Source organism: Aquarana catesbeiana, linkage group LG04, assembly GCF_042186555.1.
Source record: "Aquarana catesbeiana isolate 2022-GZ linkage group LG04, ASM4218655v1, whole genome shotgun sequence".
In the NCBI taxonomy this organism is placed as follows: Eukaryota; Metazoa; Chordata; class Amphibia; order Anura; family Ranidae; genus Aquarana; species Aquarana catesbeiana.
The window spans coordinates 169,500,840-169,516,551 of NC_133327.1; the positions used below are offsets into that span (position 1 = coordinate 169,500,840).

Genomic DNA, 15,712 nt, shown 5'->3' on the forward strand with positions numbered 1-15,712 from the left:
TAATTTGTCTTCCTGCCCCCATCAACGAATTAAGTATTTAAATAAAACATTTCCATTTTCATCACATACATACATTTTACACCAGCGAGGGCATGTTTTTCTATGCAATGCAGGTAGCCCACAGATTGTGGAAGGACCATCAGGGTGCTGTACAAAACCAGCAGGATGCTTCATGAAAACTGGAGCCTGCAAAATCTGGTGCAGCTGTGTATGGTAGCCAATCATCTTATAACTTAAGCTTGTTCCTGAAAACATCACAGCTCCTTGCCTCAGCACTCCACTCAAGAGCCCTCAACCCTGATGTAGACACTGGACTGTCTCAAGGGAGAAGATATGCAAATATAAACATTCCGTGATGAGTGGGTGTCAGTCTGGAGTAGTAGATGTTCCTGGGAAGACTTTTTAATGACTTTATGAATAGAAGATGAAAGGTTCTGCCCGTTTTATAAGATATTACATTCTGTGACACCTCCATTGTTTTTTCTTCTTTGTCAAGCCACTGTGTTTCCAGCCATCATAGATATTTAGATGGGTTGGCTTTTTTTGAACCAATGATTTGCACCATCTTTGCAGCTTTTATGGTGAGTAGAGTATGTTTGTGAAGTCATTTCTCCAATACTATACATACACCTAAGGAATAAGGCCATATTTGCTGTTCTTATGTTTTTTCCTGCCTTCTCTCCTGACATCTGCCTAAACACTGTAGATGCCTGTGCACTATACCTAAAATTTAGGTGTACCAGTATTGTTTTAAAGTGAACAAGTTTTGTATGTTAAAAGCACAACATTATTATTAAAATTGTGCTGTCTGAGAGATTCTGAACCTGGGCCCTTCTCTGCATTGAGAGCCATTGATTTTGGGGATCTTTAGTGCACCTCCCTGCTATTCTACTGTCCAGCAGTATGCCACAGGGGCTAGTGGAGCAGTGCCCTGCTGAATCATGCTATGACATCCAAATCTCCCAGACATTCAAGACCTTGGTTGTAGCTTGCCTCTGGTGCTCCTAAACTGCACACACAACAATTTGGACAAAACTAAATGCATGCATTTAGATACAAATGTTACTTTCTTCATTTAAAACCAGTACAGCCTTGCTGTAAATAATCCCAGAAGATTGGAAAATACTAACAGATTTACTCACTTTTGCTTCCTTTTCTCTCTCTCGTTTTATCACCCATTGCAGTCATTCATACTGTAACTCCATTACAATTCAGCTGATCTGCTGAAATCATTTTAAACATATACTTATTTTAACAAATGTATAGGGCCTAAATTACAATATTGACTAAAGTACATTGAAGGTTGTGTTGCAGCCAGGATTATGAAAGAGCTATAAATGTGTTTTAATGGTTTCCCAGGAGTACCAGTGTGACTAGATTTGTTTGTAGCACATTATAAATATGTCTCATTAAAATGTATAGCCTACCTGGATCCATCCAGACACGCTATGTTATGACCAAGCTGCAGCTTAGCTGTTGTTTAGGAAACAGGCCAAGGTGACTGTCAGTTCTGATAATGTAAAGGGTGGTTTTGTATTGGGTTGTAAATATTTTATAGACTAGATGTTAAGATGAAGAAGACAATATAACCAGTTACAGAATGTTATGGCTTAATTTTCAATTTGTAGGTCCCAGCATGATTTGGTAGTACTTTGAGTTTGAACCTGGAAGGGGAATATTAAGGATTTCATAGTTCCAGCTGTCCTGGGCCATGCACGAGCCTGAGCAGATGAAAAATGCATGCCCACAAATTAATGCATTCAGTTCTGTGAATTATAGAATAATACAAGCAAAATGTATTAAATAATGTACGCTTAACTGTTCATTATGAAACAAAGTCTAAAAAATTGCAGTATGTATGTTCTTGCAATGATTTAACATTTGACGGTTTCACTTTAAGCCTCTCCCTGGATATGGTAATTCACAGTGATCTTGAATGGGCTGTAAAGCTTTCACAGAGATAAAACATTTCTTTCACTATTGAGAATATGCACAAAATGCTTTCTAAAAGCTACTTCAATGATGCACTTGTGATAAAGTGTAATAGATGTTCTAGTACATGGCTTACCATCATCAGCACCGCAGAGCGTTGCTTTTTAGCAAGCTCCTAAAGCCTAACTTTAGTCAAAACCTGTATACATTCTCCCTGAGGTAGGAGTATTTCTTCTCATACCCTATTCTAAAGAGAGGAAATGACCAAAAAATAGATTAATGGTAAATCTAGTGGGGAAAAAGAGTTATGCCCCGTACACACGGTCGGACTTTGTTCGGCCATTCCGACAACAAAATCCTAGGATTTTTTCTGACGGATGTTGGCTCAAACTTGTTTTGTGTACACACGGTCGCACAAAGTTGTCGGAATTTCCGATCGCCAAGAACGCGGTGACGTCAAGCACGTACGATGAGACTAGAAAAGGCCAGTTCAGAACCAAGCGCGGCACCCTTTGGGCTCCTTTTGCTAATCTCGTGTTAGTAAAAGTTTGGTGAGAGACGATTCGCGCTTTTTCAGACTCGTGGCTTTCAGATCGTTTTCTGCCATTCAGTTTGTGCTTGTGGGTTTGTATCTGCTCTTCAGTGCATGCAGCAAGTTCCGCGTGACTTTAATTAGTCATTGTATTCTTGTTCGTTCGTTACTGTTTTTCAGGTCGGTCTTCACAGGCCTTGCTGTTCTTCAGTGCGTTCTGTTACTTCGTTCTGAGCAGCCAACCATTTTCTAGCCATGTTGCGTATGCGTACTCCTCATAGAGTTCGTGCTGTGCGAGGGCTTGGTGTTGGGGTCCTGACCTTGACACAAGTCCAGTCCATGAACAGGGTGGGGAGGAGTTCATGGACCAAGAATTGGTTGCTTCAGCGTGACCAGTTCTCTCATATGCCTTTGCTCCGTGAGATCCTTGAGAATAATCCTGAAGATTTCAGGAACTTTCTCAGGATGACGGACCCCGTGTTTCACCGTCTGTTGGCTTCACTGACCCCTTATATTAGCAGGCAGGATACCTGCATGAGGCAAGCCATCACTGCGGAGCAGAGGTTGGTCGCTACCCTGCGGTACTTGGCGACAGGGAGAAGCCTGCAGGACTTGAAGTTCTCGACAGGCATCTCCCCCCAGGCTCTGGGGATCATTATCCCAGAGACCTGTTCTGCCATCATCCAGGTCCTGCAGAAGGAGTATATGAAGGTAAGATTTATCCTTTAATATCACATTTAATTGTATTGAATGTTTGCTAATATATTGTATTTCTTTCCTCATTCCCTAATTACCATGATTGGAATATGCTGTGAATGTCCCCTTTCTCCTCATGCATGCTGGATTTTTATGTAATTATTATTTTAGGTCCTTCATACATATTTGCCCTTCAATAACCTCTCCAGCATGGTGTCTCCTGGCCCTATATTCACCTCATGTAGTCACTTAACAATGTATTTTATCAGCTCCATAGTAGTGCTTTACCCCAAACACCCCCTAAAATGTTTTGAAATGTTATATTTTCTTTAAATTCAGGCAGAGTGCCAGAGGCTTTTTTTGTGTGGTGTCCCCAAATAATTTTTAGTAACCCTCCCTCCCCCAACTGCTAACTCAGCTGATCCCAATTCTCTATCTATCCTCAATCATCTATCTGCTGACTTTGCCAAACCCATACACACTATACCCATCTCTTTTGTGCTCAGATGTATGGATGAATTACCCAAAGCATGTAGTGCAAGGGCCTGCCTGTATACTTTCCAATGGAAATGTTTAAAGTTTTTGTATTCTATTATTATCTTGATAGGTAATAGCAGAATGTCCAAATGTCCTCAAATGTGTACAATGTGTATTTATATCTTGGTATTATGACACTTCTTACCTGTCCAGTGGGCTGCCAATAGTGTAACTAAGGAGGGGCTGTTCCAAGTAATACCCATTATTTAGGCATTCATCTCTCAATGAAGTGAAGAGGGTTACCTGTCCAAGATTTCCACACACCACATAATGTTAGAAATGGCCCATGAGAGGGGGGAGGGGGAATATGATAGGTGTACCTTATACTTTGGCGTTGGTAAATTCCCCTTACTAAATGCTATCTGGAGGTTGACCCATATAATGTTTGTGCCTAATCTGCTTGCCATGTTTCTGAGCAAAAATAGTAATGTTTTATTTTTTCCCTCAACAGTTTCCTTCCACGCCACAGGAATGGCAGACTGTGGCCTCCCACTTTGCCCAGCGGTGGGACTTTCCTAACTGCGGAGGGGCAATTGATGGGAAACACGTCCACATCGTCCCACCACCCAACTCGGGGTCGTACTATTTCAACTATAAGGGGTTCAATAGTATAGTGATGTTGGCGGTGGTGTCGGCTAATTACGACTTCTTGTATGTGGACGTGGGGAAGAATGGCCGGATGTCCGATGGTGGAGTCATCGCCCAGACGGAGTTCTACAGGCATTTCCAGAATGGCAGCTTGGACTTGCCACCTCCAGAGGACAATGTGGAAGGACTTCCATTTGTGTTAATTGCTGATGAAGCGTTTGCACTGGGGGACCACCTGATGCGGCCATTCCCGATGAGGACCCTCACCCCGGAACAGAGGGTTTTTAATTACCAGCTGGCCAGAGCCCGAAGAGTGGTGGAGAACACATTTGGAATCCTGGCCAGCCGGTTCCGCCTATTTATGACACCCATCCATATGGCGGAGTATAAACTGAACCATGTTATACTGGTGTGCTGTATTCTCCATAACTTTTTAAGGAAACATTCGGCCAACTATGCTGGCTCAGTTGGGCCTGAGGCCGGAATGATACATGAAACCACACTGACGGCGCTTGAAAGCGGCCGTCCTGGCTTGCCCTCCCTGAGTGCCCGTGATGTCCGGTTACGCTACCTGGAGTTCTTTGCGGGTAGGGGGGGCTATCAATATGCCAGCAAATCTGTGAAGCCTTTTTCTAATAAAAAAAAAAAGAAATTCTTTGTGGACATTTACTGCTTGTGTTTGTTTTAACTGACCCTGACAGAAATGTGTTGAGTCCAGAAAATGTCGTGATTGTGTAACCTTATTATACAAAGCACTGTTGGCTGTTATTTACTAAATGCAAAAAAAATTTCACTACAAGTGCAGTTGCAACTGCATTGCAACTGCACTTGTAGTGCCAAGAGGATTTGCCCTTAGTAAATAACCCCCATTTTCTCTGAAAACACCAATGACATCACCCCAAACGTGTTGTAGCGTTGAGACAATAATCCATACATTCTTGCTTAACAAACTTTTTTATACCTGCACAATCACATGTGCATTTACCAAAGGTTTTTCAAACAAACTAACATGTTTGTTGTCTAACAATTTTTGGGGTAGCATTATCAAAAATAGAAATGTCCATTTTAGATAAAACAGGCATGTGTAAAACCAACAAGAAAGACACAAATCTTGAACTTACAAACGTCACATTTTGTAGAACTTGAAGGCAATATCAGACATGAGTATTTAGGAACTGTGTTTGATATTGCGTTCAGATGGGGTGAAGTCACCCCAGGAAAAGCCAAATTTGGAAGATGCACAGCAATTTACCAATGTCAACATGTGCGACCTGCCATCACGGGGATGGCAGATAGCACATGTTGACACACTGTGTGCATCCTCCAAATTTGGCTTTGTGAAAAATCACAAAAACATTTTGCACATTGTAGCACACAAAAGAAGAACGTGATTTGGAGGGGTTTTAAACTCGCCCCAAAACATCAATGATGTTTTTATTTTTTAAATAACATCATTGATGTTTTTCTTGATGTTTTCCAATTGTAAATTACACCCCATGATCTCCCCGATCAGGATCTGGGCACTTTCGGATGTGAAAGGATCTGGATCCACAACATCACGATCACCTAAAAAGAGAGGAACCCCCCAAAAAATTAGGTGTCAAAAATATGCCGCCATCCATCTCTTACCTGAGCCTGTGGTCGCAGACACTCACCTGTTGTGGTGACTAGTTCCACCAAGTCTTTCTCCTCCTGCTCTTCTTGGGTTGGGGGGATTTCCCCTTCTTCCAGAGGTGGGGGGTCTGTGGTCTACTCGGATGAGGGGTGTCCTCCGAGTCTTTTATCCCCTATGTCAAACAAAATGGTATAATTAGCACACAGATATTTGATGGCAGAACTAGAAATAGGAAACATTGCTTGGAGGTGGGGTACAATTGTCAATTTTAGCAGAGTTCCAAAATGTAGCATTTTCAGTGTCCTTTGTCAAGCTGCAATACTTTACCTGTTTGGTACAAGCTTCACAGATGTAGCCCCCCCCATAGTATACACTGGAGCACCTGTGTGGCCCCCCTAATAAAAATGGTGTTCTGGGGTCCCACACTAGTGCTCCAGTGTCCAGATGTGAAAACAGCTGCTCAGTGTCCTCTCCTTACACAGAATCTAGTTTGCATTTCATTCTAGTAACAAAGCCATCTACACAACCCAATTTTTTTAAGACAAGTATAGGGCGTAAAAATGGTGGCCAAATGCATATGGCCTAAACAATGGTATTTTTGAGTCCGAAAGAAAAATGTTTGATACGAACGAATAATGTGCCCATGAACATGAAAGTTGCCATTTAAAACTGTACAACAGTTCCTAAAAGCACATGGAGCAGCACGAACGTAATAAAGACAAAAAGAATAGGAACACAGCACAACTACTTACTTTTTTTTGCAGCACTCTCCGGATCTTTCTGTACTGCTCATGTTCTCGTAATTTGAGGTCCGACCACCGCTTCCTGAGCTGATCTTTCGATCATCGTACCCTGAATTTCCGGTGCAGACTCTTGACCACTTTCGCCATGATCTTGGCCTTTCTGATATTGGGGTTGGGGTAAGGCCCATACTTTCCATCATAGTCGGCCCTCTTCAGGATGTTCACCATCTCCAACATCTCCCCAAAGGACATATTTGAGTCCTTAAATCTCCTTTTGGATCGGGACCTGTCCGGATGCGGCCTTTCCTCCTCCTCGTCGTTGCTACAATTAGCACGATCCTGCTGTGTCTCCACCATGTGCTCTTCCCCCACTGCGCCAAATGAAAAGGGGCGGGGAATAGACTAGAAAGAACGTCAGGGGCGGGCGGAGTTACACACATGCGCGGTGTGTATAAAGCGTAACACGCGTGCGTCTTACGTACGATCTGTGAGCGGAGGAAGGAGCATCGGAGGTGCAGATCGTGATAACGAAGGTAGGATCTAAACTTGGGCCTATACTGCTTCGAAATGGAAGCCTATATTGTAACAAGATTAGGGGAGTTTGGCCTGACATTAGGGTTTGTCTCGTGTTGTGTCTTGCAGAGAAAATGGATGGGTTCAACGACCACAATTTCCTCCCCCTGTTCATAGACAAGTACAGGGAGCTACCCTGTCTGTGGCAGGTGAGACACCCCCACTATAACTATAAACAAAAGAGGCAGGCAGCGCTGGAGAAACTGCTGGAGTTGGTGAAGCCGGTGGTCCCCACAGCAACCATCCCCTATTTAAAAACCAAAATTGGTGGCCTGAGGAGCACTTATCTTAGGGAGCGCAAGAAGGTCACAGATTCCCAGAGATCCGGAGCTGCAGCAGATGACGTTTATGTTCCCAGGCTCTGGTACTATGAGAGACTGCGATTTCTGTCAGACCACACTGAAGTCAGGGAATCCCTCTCTACTCTTCCTTCCACTCTTCCTTCCACCCCAGCTGAGGCTTCCGATGTCCAACCTGGTCCTTCCAGCCAGGAAGAAGTGGAGGAGCCCAGCTGGAGTCAGGTATAGCATTGTTCTACAGGTTTCTGGTCAATAAAGAAATGATCTTTACTAGATGTTATTATTGATCACTAATTGCTGATTGAAAAAAGAGTTTTACATATCAATAGACAGTAGTGGGCACCCAAATTTGGGACAAGAATGAAAACTGCTGGGCTCAGAAGGATAGTTTGTTATATTTGTTAACATTCAATTTGCAACAGTCAGGAGGTGAAAATTGTGTGTGATTGATGACTAAAATACTAAAACTATGTCCCTTTTTCATACACAGGAAGACCTCAGCCAGGAGGAGGTTGTGGAATGTGGCAGTCAGGAGGAGGCGGGGATTAGTGGCAGCCAGGAGGAGGCAGGGCTAAGTGTCAGCCAAGAGAAGCCTGGGACAAGTCGCAGCCTGACTGAATCGCAGGTTCCTCCTCTCCGCCTTCCATATAAAAGAGCCAGGAAGACGACTCCGAGTCCCGTGCAGGATTCTGCGTTCAGGCTAATTCAGGAGGCTTTGGCGTCCCTACGAGCCTTACCCACTCCTGAAGAGGCCTTTGCCTGCATGGCTGCCACCAAACTGCAGGGCATGCAGGAGGGTCAACGCAAGCTCTGTGAGGACCTTATGTATAAAGTCCTATGTAAGAGGGTGAGTGGGGAACTAACACCCAAGACTGACGTGGTTGAGTTGGACCATCCTCCTCCTCCTCCTGCTGCCACAACTCCACCACCAGAGCCACCACGTGGAAGGAGGCATGGAAAGAAGACCTGAGAGTGATGACCCTGGGTTCAGTCTGGTCTGACAAAAGCTGCAGTCTCTTGTATGACCACAGCCTGGGGACACAGATGTCATCTGCTGATTTCTGGATCTCTGGGACTTCTGGACCAGACTGCCCTCCCTTAGATAAGGACTCCTCAGGCCACCAATTTTGCTTTTAAATAGTTGATGTGTGCCCTGGGGGTCCAAGACTTCACCCACTTCTGCAGTTTCTCCAGCGTTGCCTCCCTCTTTGTTTAGTTGTGACCCCTTTTAATAAAATTTTTTGAGGGAAATTCTACTCTCCTGTGTGTGTTTTCATCCAAAAAGGACAGTTTGTTGGTGACGATTCAGGTACATTTCTAACATAAAATGTGAAATTAACAAGGGACAACAACACCAAACAATCTCCTACAGATTAAATATAACAACATATCAATGGTGTTGTGGGAACTTGTCACAAAAAGCACACACAAACATTTTCGGGAGTACAAATCAAAATCCCCCCAAAAAAATAACACCCTTCAAAAAAAATACAAACACAAAAAAAGAATCTACATTAAAGCCAAAAAAAAAAAAAAAATGTTGTCAGATGTGAGAAATCAAAATATATTGAGGGAATCCCGATAAATAGTAACGAAATAAGTTTGTGAGAAGTCTGTGTGAATATGAGCAGCAAAACTACTATATTCTTGTCACATTATAAAGAAAAAGAGATTGCGCTGTATTAAACCATTTTTAACATTGCAGCGTGACGAAAGTGCTGTATCCATTGCGAACGCTAAGTTTACCAGAACGAGCTGTGTCGGAATTTCTTCTGAGCATGCGTGGCACTTTGTGCGTCGGAACAGGCCACACACGGTCAGAATTGACGCGATCGGATTTTGTTGTCGGAAAATTTTATCTCCTGCTCTCCAACTTTGTGTGTCGGAAAATCCGATGGAAAATGTCCGATGGAGCCCACACACGGTCGGAATTTCCGACAACACGCTCCGATCGGACATTTTCCATCGGAAAATCCGACCGTGTGTACGGGGCATAACTGAAGAAAGTGAAAAAAAAATTGAAAATGGAAACCTATATCAAATTGTATGACACCCATTACCTTAATTTCTTGCCCTGTTGTCTCAGAGATAGGAAGTGAGGAGAGATCTCCCGTTTACCACTGAATCTAAAACTAAAAAAGGCTTGCCTCAGGATGGGCTTTATGTACCCATAAGTGTAATATTAATATTACCCAAGGAAGCTTAGGCGAGCACTCACACTAGGAACACCCAAGTTCATTTGTCCCTCCTCCTCACTCCTCTGCTAGTCAGTACTCACACTTTTCACTATATGCAACTGGGTACACTTACATATTCACCTCTGCCAACCAAACCACGGTTACCCCTGCTTCTGTGCTCTACCATCAATGAAGAGTTCTATGCTTATGCATGGTTTTTGCTCACACTGAAGAGAACTGTATCAGGCCACAAGTGAACCATGCCCAGGATCACCACCTGCAAGTGATCTTGAGCATAGTATGCTTAACAATTTCCAGGCATGGTTTTGAGCACTCATACTACACAAATGAACCGGAGAAGGGGGGTGAACCATGGCCAGGGTGAGTGCACCCTTAATCGGGCATGTGTATGTGCCTCAGTAAGACAAGTATCAGCTAATGGTTCACAAGCATTCTAGAGCTTATCTATATTGGATTTTCTTTTTCTTTTGGTTGATTGCTTTGTCCAAAATTAAAAGAGAAGTATGAGCATACAAAAAACAAACAATAATACTCACCTAGGTGAATGCAGCATTGATCCGCTGGCTCTGAAGTGAAAACTAAGCGATTAAATACCACTGATCACTCAGCTCTCCCCTTCCATTTTGAGCAGAGAGCCATCAGTCACTGGCTCTCTGCTCTGCCCTTACAGCTCTAACTGGAGCACTAGACTGTACAGGGGCCAGAATGGGCTGGCTCAAGCTGAGCCAGGTGCCAGTCCAGGCATCTGGGTGGATCTCTACCATATGGTTGGGATCTTTCCAGAGCCTGGACCGGCTGACATCAGCTGACAGCAGACTTTAGTGCATCGTTCGCTGAAAACGGGTCACAGGAGTGCAGAGCGAACTGCACTCCTGTGACCTACAGAAGAAGTATACCCAAAATAGCTTTGGTCATACCTTTCCTTTAAGCAAATTATCGGGCTCCATTTGTGCACTACTGTCACACTTTTTTTTGTTTATTTATCCACCCACGGTCAGTAGCTAATTTTACACATTATAATTAGACAATCACACAGATAAAACCCGCTCATCCTCATCCGTGAAAGAATTATTGTGTTTAAGCACCCACAAAATCATTACCACTTACAATGGAAAGGCAAAAATACAAGATCAATCACACAATATTTTAAAGCCTACTGATCACATAGCATTCCAGAATCACACTAATAAAGCCCATCTCTGGGCCCTGACCCATTCCCCAGAGGTACCCTTTTGCTGTTGTCATCCCCGAGGCTCCCTCCCTGGATCCTGAGAGGACCTTACTACTTGACAGCCAAAAGGAAGTGTCCACGTCATGCAATGAACATCCTAAGACACCTGATGAAGGACCCTCTGTCCTATACACAGAAAAAGAGAGATATCTTAGGACTGGAATGTCCGTTGACTGCGAATTTGGATTAGTAAAGGGGCATTTTATTTTTTTCACATTACTCCAGGTAAGAGCAGCCTAATTTCTTGGTAGGGATTAAGGATGTTCTCACTGTGAAATGAATAGAGATGAGGTTCAGATTTACCACTAGCATGGGTTCATAGTGAATTTTTAGGCTCACTGCCGAAAATAAGGAACAACCTATAATGCAGTGCATTGGCTTTGCTTTTGGTCAGCTGGGTCACAAGAGTCAGCGACCTGAAGGAATAGATTACCCAGCTCACTCACTATAAAATGGTTGGCTCACATCAGCCATATCATCATTTTGTTTTGTAGCCTTTATTTAGAGCTGACAATTGTGTGTAGAGAGAGATTCATTGTTTTTTTTTTGCATTGGTAAAATCCCCCCAGGGCAGTGCCTGACTTGCCATGCCTTTTGTTTGATAATGACTTACTTATTTGCTTTATAAATAACTGGATTTGAATAACAAGATTCAGTAGGATTTGTTGTAAAGGTAGTGAAGCAAGATTTGTGAAACTGTTTGAAAATTGAACCCAAGCAGATCTGCTCACCCCTAGAAGGGAATTAAGAATCTGCTTGATGCAATTCAGGAATGGCTTAGTTGGGGGTTCTCAACAGTGACCAGGTCCAAAAGTAAGGTGAAATGTGCTATGCTACCTGCTGTTCTACAAGGTACTGTGTCTTCCACTTATCAAAGTAAAAAATGACAAAAGCTCCTGAAAATGCATCAAATCATGGAAATGCCCGAAGAGGCATGAATGTCTAAAGATTTTTACTTAGTAATACTGATCTCTCAGGTTTGCTCTGTTGCTCTTGGTTAGAGATTCTTAACTGGAGGATGAAGGCAGCAAGTCACTTCCAGAACCTACATTAAAGAGAGGTTCTTCATAAGTGTGTCACTGTACCACTGGCAGCCTTTCTAATCAGCCGTTTTAGTACCATTATTAACACCTTATAGCTTTGCAAAGCCATTGCAAGTTTCTTTGATTTTAGTTATAAGAATAAGAAAATACATTGTGTGTGGTTTTCAAAGTTTAGCAGGTCTTCCATCACTACTCTGTTATAAAAACTTACTTTGTTATTGTTCACGTCAACATGATTTTGTTTAAAAATGGCACCTTCTCCCCTTGCCTTTTTGGGCACAGCAAAACTATGAAGTATTAAAATGCCCATGCCTACTTATTTTTATTCTAAATTACTTTCATTTTTTTTTGTAGCAGGGGCAGTGGTGACATTGGGTTTAAACCCCGTGTTTGCTTTGGAATGTATCCAGGTTGTAGAGAAACAGGAAATTGTAAGCTATCTTTAGGAAGTCAGCTGAATAGAACCCCAACTCTATGAAAATAAATGGCCCCTATATGTGGGGCCTTTGTACGTGATATTATTATGTGCCAATAATGAAGAATTTATATATTGCAGCAGCACATTTCTAGGAAAACTATCATATTAAAGAGGATGATTGATATGGTGGGTGAAAAGGCATGTAAAACAGATCTCTTTGGTTGATAGCTGGTGCTTGGGCTTGGAACACTGACCATTGGTGAGCAGAAGAAATGAACAGTTCTCAAATTAAATGGACAGGGCATGTTCAAGGGGCTGCTATAGTGAGGATAATAACTGTTTTCTGTGGCATATGAGCAAATGCTGAGGGGCAAGAAAGAGATAAGAAGGCTGCCAAGAATAGCAATATGAAATTCTGTGGTGATATAGACCATAGTGCAGAAGTGGAGAAAATGCACAGAGAGATCCAGGTCACAAGGTTCAGCCAGATTTATTTAAGTTAAAGATGCAAAAATATATTTTTTTACTTTACGGACATTTCAGGAACTCTAAGAGGGCTCCAAACCCACATCATTGAAGGTAGATGTAGATTAACTTTCCAAATCCATACTGGTCTTCAACCTGACTTCTTCAACAATAAATTGGAAATTACCATGACATTGAATCTCGAGTAATCAAAGTAAATTTGCAGACTATTGGTTGTAATTCTCTTATTCCATGCTTAGGGATATTTACCCTTGATACAATAGGACAACCAGGTGAGGACCTCTTTTTTTTTTTGTGCAGTTTTGGGAAAGGGTAGAAAGCAGGTGAATAGGGGTTGATTTGCTAAAACTGGAGAGTGCAAAATCTGGTGCAGCTCTGCATAGAAACCAACCAGCTTCCAGTTTTTGTCAAAGCTTAATTGAACAAGTTGAAGTTAGAAGCTGACACAACTGCACCAGATTTTGCACTCTCCAGTTTTAGTAAATCAACCCCATTATATTCATCCACTTTTAAAAATCTGTATTCTTTTCCATGGAAAGACTGTCAGTATATCAACATTTTCATTTTCTGTTAAAAGTTTTAGCAATTTCCAGGAAGGGGTACCTGAAAGTATTTCATAAGAGGCACAATAATTGCCTTAAAATGTCAAATATATAATGATCCTTGGTTTACAATACTACATTTCCCCCTTTTTACTGGGTTTTATAATCATTCCAGTCCGTTGGTTTTAATTCTTCATTTGTTTTTCTTCTATTTTCAACAAATTACCCCTAGCAGTCGATGACTAGTTTGTGTTCCAGATTATTTTGGATGAATTTAAAGAAAAACTGTGTGTCAATTTAAAGTATTAATACTTTATAAATATCCATTTTTGTATACTGATTTTTATGTGCTCATTTTCCAATTTCTCTTTGTGTTTTCTATAAACTAGATACTATGGCAATGAACCAAACCAAAATCTGTGGAAATTAGATCATAGCTCAAAAGTTCTTAATGCATTATGAATCAGTAAGAAAAATAGTTAGTGTGGAGGTCTACCAAGAAGATAAGAGATAGACCATCAGAGAAACTTTGAGATCTTTGAAGGACTGTTCACACCTATCCACTGTGGTACATTGGGGTAATGCAATGCACCAGAACAGTCAACAAGCACCCAACAAGCCTATAGCTTATTAAATGATACAAGAGTAGTGCAGTTTCTACCTTTCCCTTCTGCGTCTTAATATTGGAAGATTGTTGATCACCTAGATCAGGGATCTCCAAACTACGACCCTCCAACTGTTGCAGAACTACACGTCCCATGAAGCATGGTAAAACTCTGAAATTCACAGACATTACTAGGAATGATGGGAATTGTAGTTCCTGAACAACTGGAGGGCCATAGTTTGGACACCCCTGACCTAGATATAAATATTTCTTACAGAAATTGCACATTTTATTCCAAAGGTTGGTATAATATACTAAGTATAACTTTTTTATAACGTAAATTGTGATATGAATGGATTAAAGTTATAAAAAGCTTGTACAATATTAAAAACAAGAACAATTCAGGAAAAGTATGCCATTCTTTGTATCAGTTATGTTATAATATGAAGGTCATGGTATGCTGAGGTGACATTGTTCTGCAAAAAAACTGTGTTAATGTTTTTGCTTCCAGCTACACTGAATGGATCTAAATTATAACTAGATTTAGTGGCCCCTAAGGGCCAGATTATATGATGCCAAGACAGCGTCTATCATGCTTTATTACCATGGAATCGAAGACTGGAGAGAGAGGTTTTATTAGGGATGTTAGGACAGGACTGTTTCTTTTTACAACTGTCTGAACAGATACTCAGTATTTATTGTTACACTTTGTTATGGAAGTGCTGGAATATATCCACATTTACCGTATAATGAATGATCCATATTTATTACAGAATGGAACAGGCCAATCTACAGGTGCTTTCAATTTGAGCCAACACAAAGGTGTATAAAGCACACAGAAAGTTGCCTGGAAAAGAGGCTTAATTTATTAAAGCTGGAATTACCAGAAAATAATGGTGCTCACAGTATGTTGGCTGTCAATGCCAATAAACACAGTATTGGTTATTTTTGGGCTTGGAGGGGTTTAAAGCTAAAGACTGTAAAAAAAAAAGTGTCCTCCCATAACTGTAAACCACCAACCTTAATCGGACACCTCACAATTAACTATTCTCCTACCTGAGCACTAGAATTTAACCTAATTACCAGTACCAAGATAAGGACACCCAGTCCCTACGGTGAAGATTTCAAGCCACCACTCACCCAACCCCACCCCCTCTGGTTTATCGCTTATGAATCTATGTCTCTTCAAAACCCCCCAAAAATGTTGAACCATTAAAAAAATAGGTAAAGTCAAAACAGAATTCAATCACAGTTACCTCCCTTCCCCCACACCTCAGCCCTGAGTGTATACATTTATTAAATGAGTAGAGTAGTATGTGTGTACATGTTAATGAAAGCAGTTCCTACATTACATTTTTAATACAACCAGGATGAACTTGTATCATGTGTATTCATATATAATGGGAGAGGAAGTCTCTGGAGGTGCTTGGGGTCTTTCCAGGGGCACTGCAGTGGTTTGGGGCACTGTGAGACACTGTTGAAGGTTGGGAGCACTATTGGGAGCTGAAAACTCTGCAGGCTGGGGGTGGGGGAATGTAGGAGATTGGGGCACTGCGGGGGGCGGTCGTCACTGTGGAAATCTTGGGGCACTGTGGGTGTTGGGGGCAGTTAGGGGGCTTGGGAGTACTGTGGGCTACTGTGGGGGGGGGTTGGAAGACACTGTGGAAGGGTAGGG

The 15,712-nt window shown here is 42.0% G+C and overlaps 1 protein-coding gene across 1 annotated transcript in view; it reads left to right on the forward strand.

The window, feature by feature from the left end:
- CLSTN2 (calsyntenin 2) overlaps window positions 1-15,712 on the forward strand; it is a 1,488,165-nt gene that overhangs the window by 1,325,811 nt on the left and 146,642 nt on the right. The window lies entirely within an intron of this gene.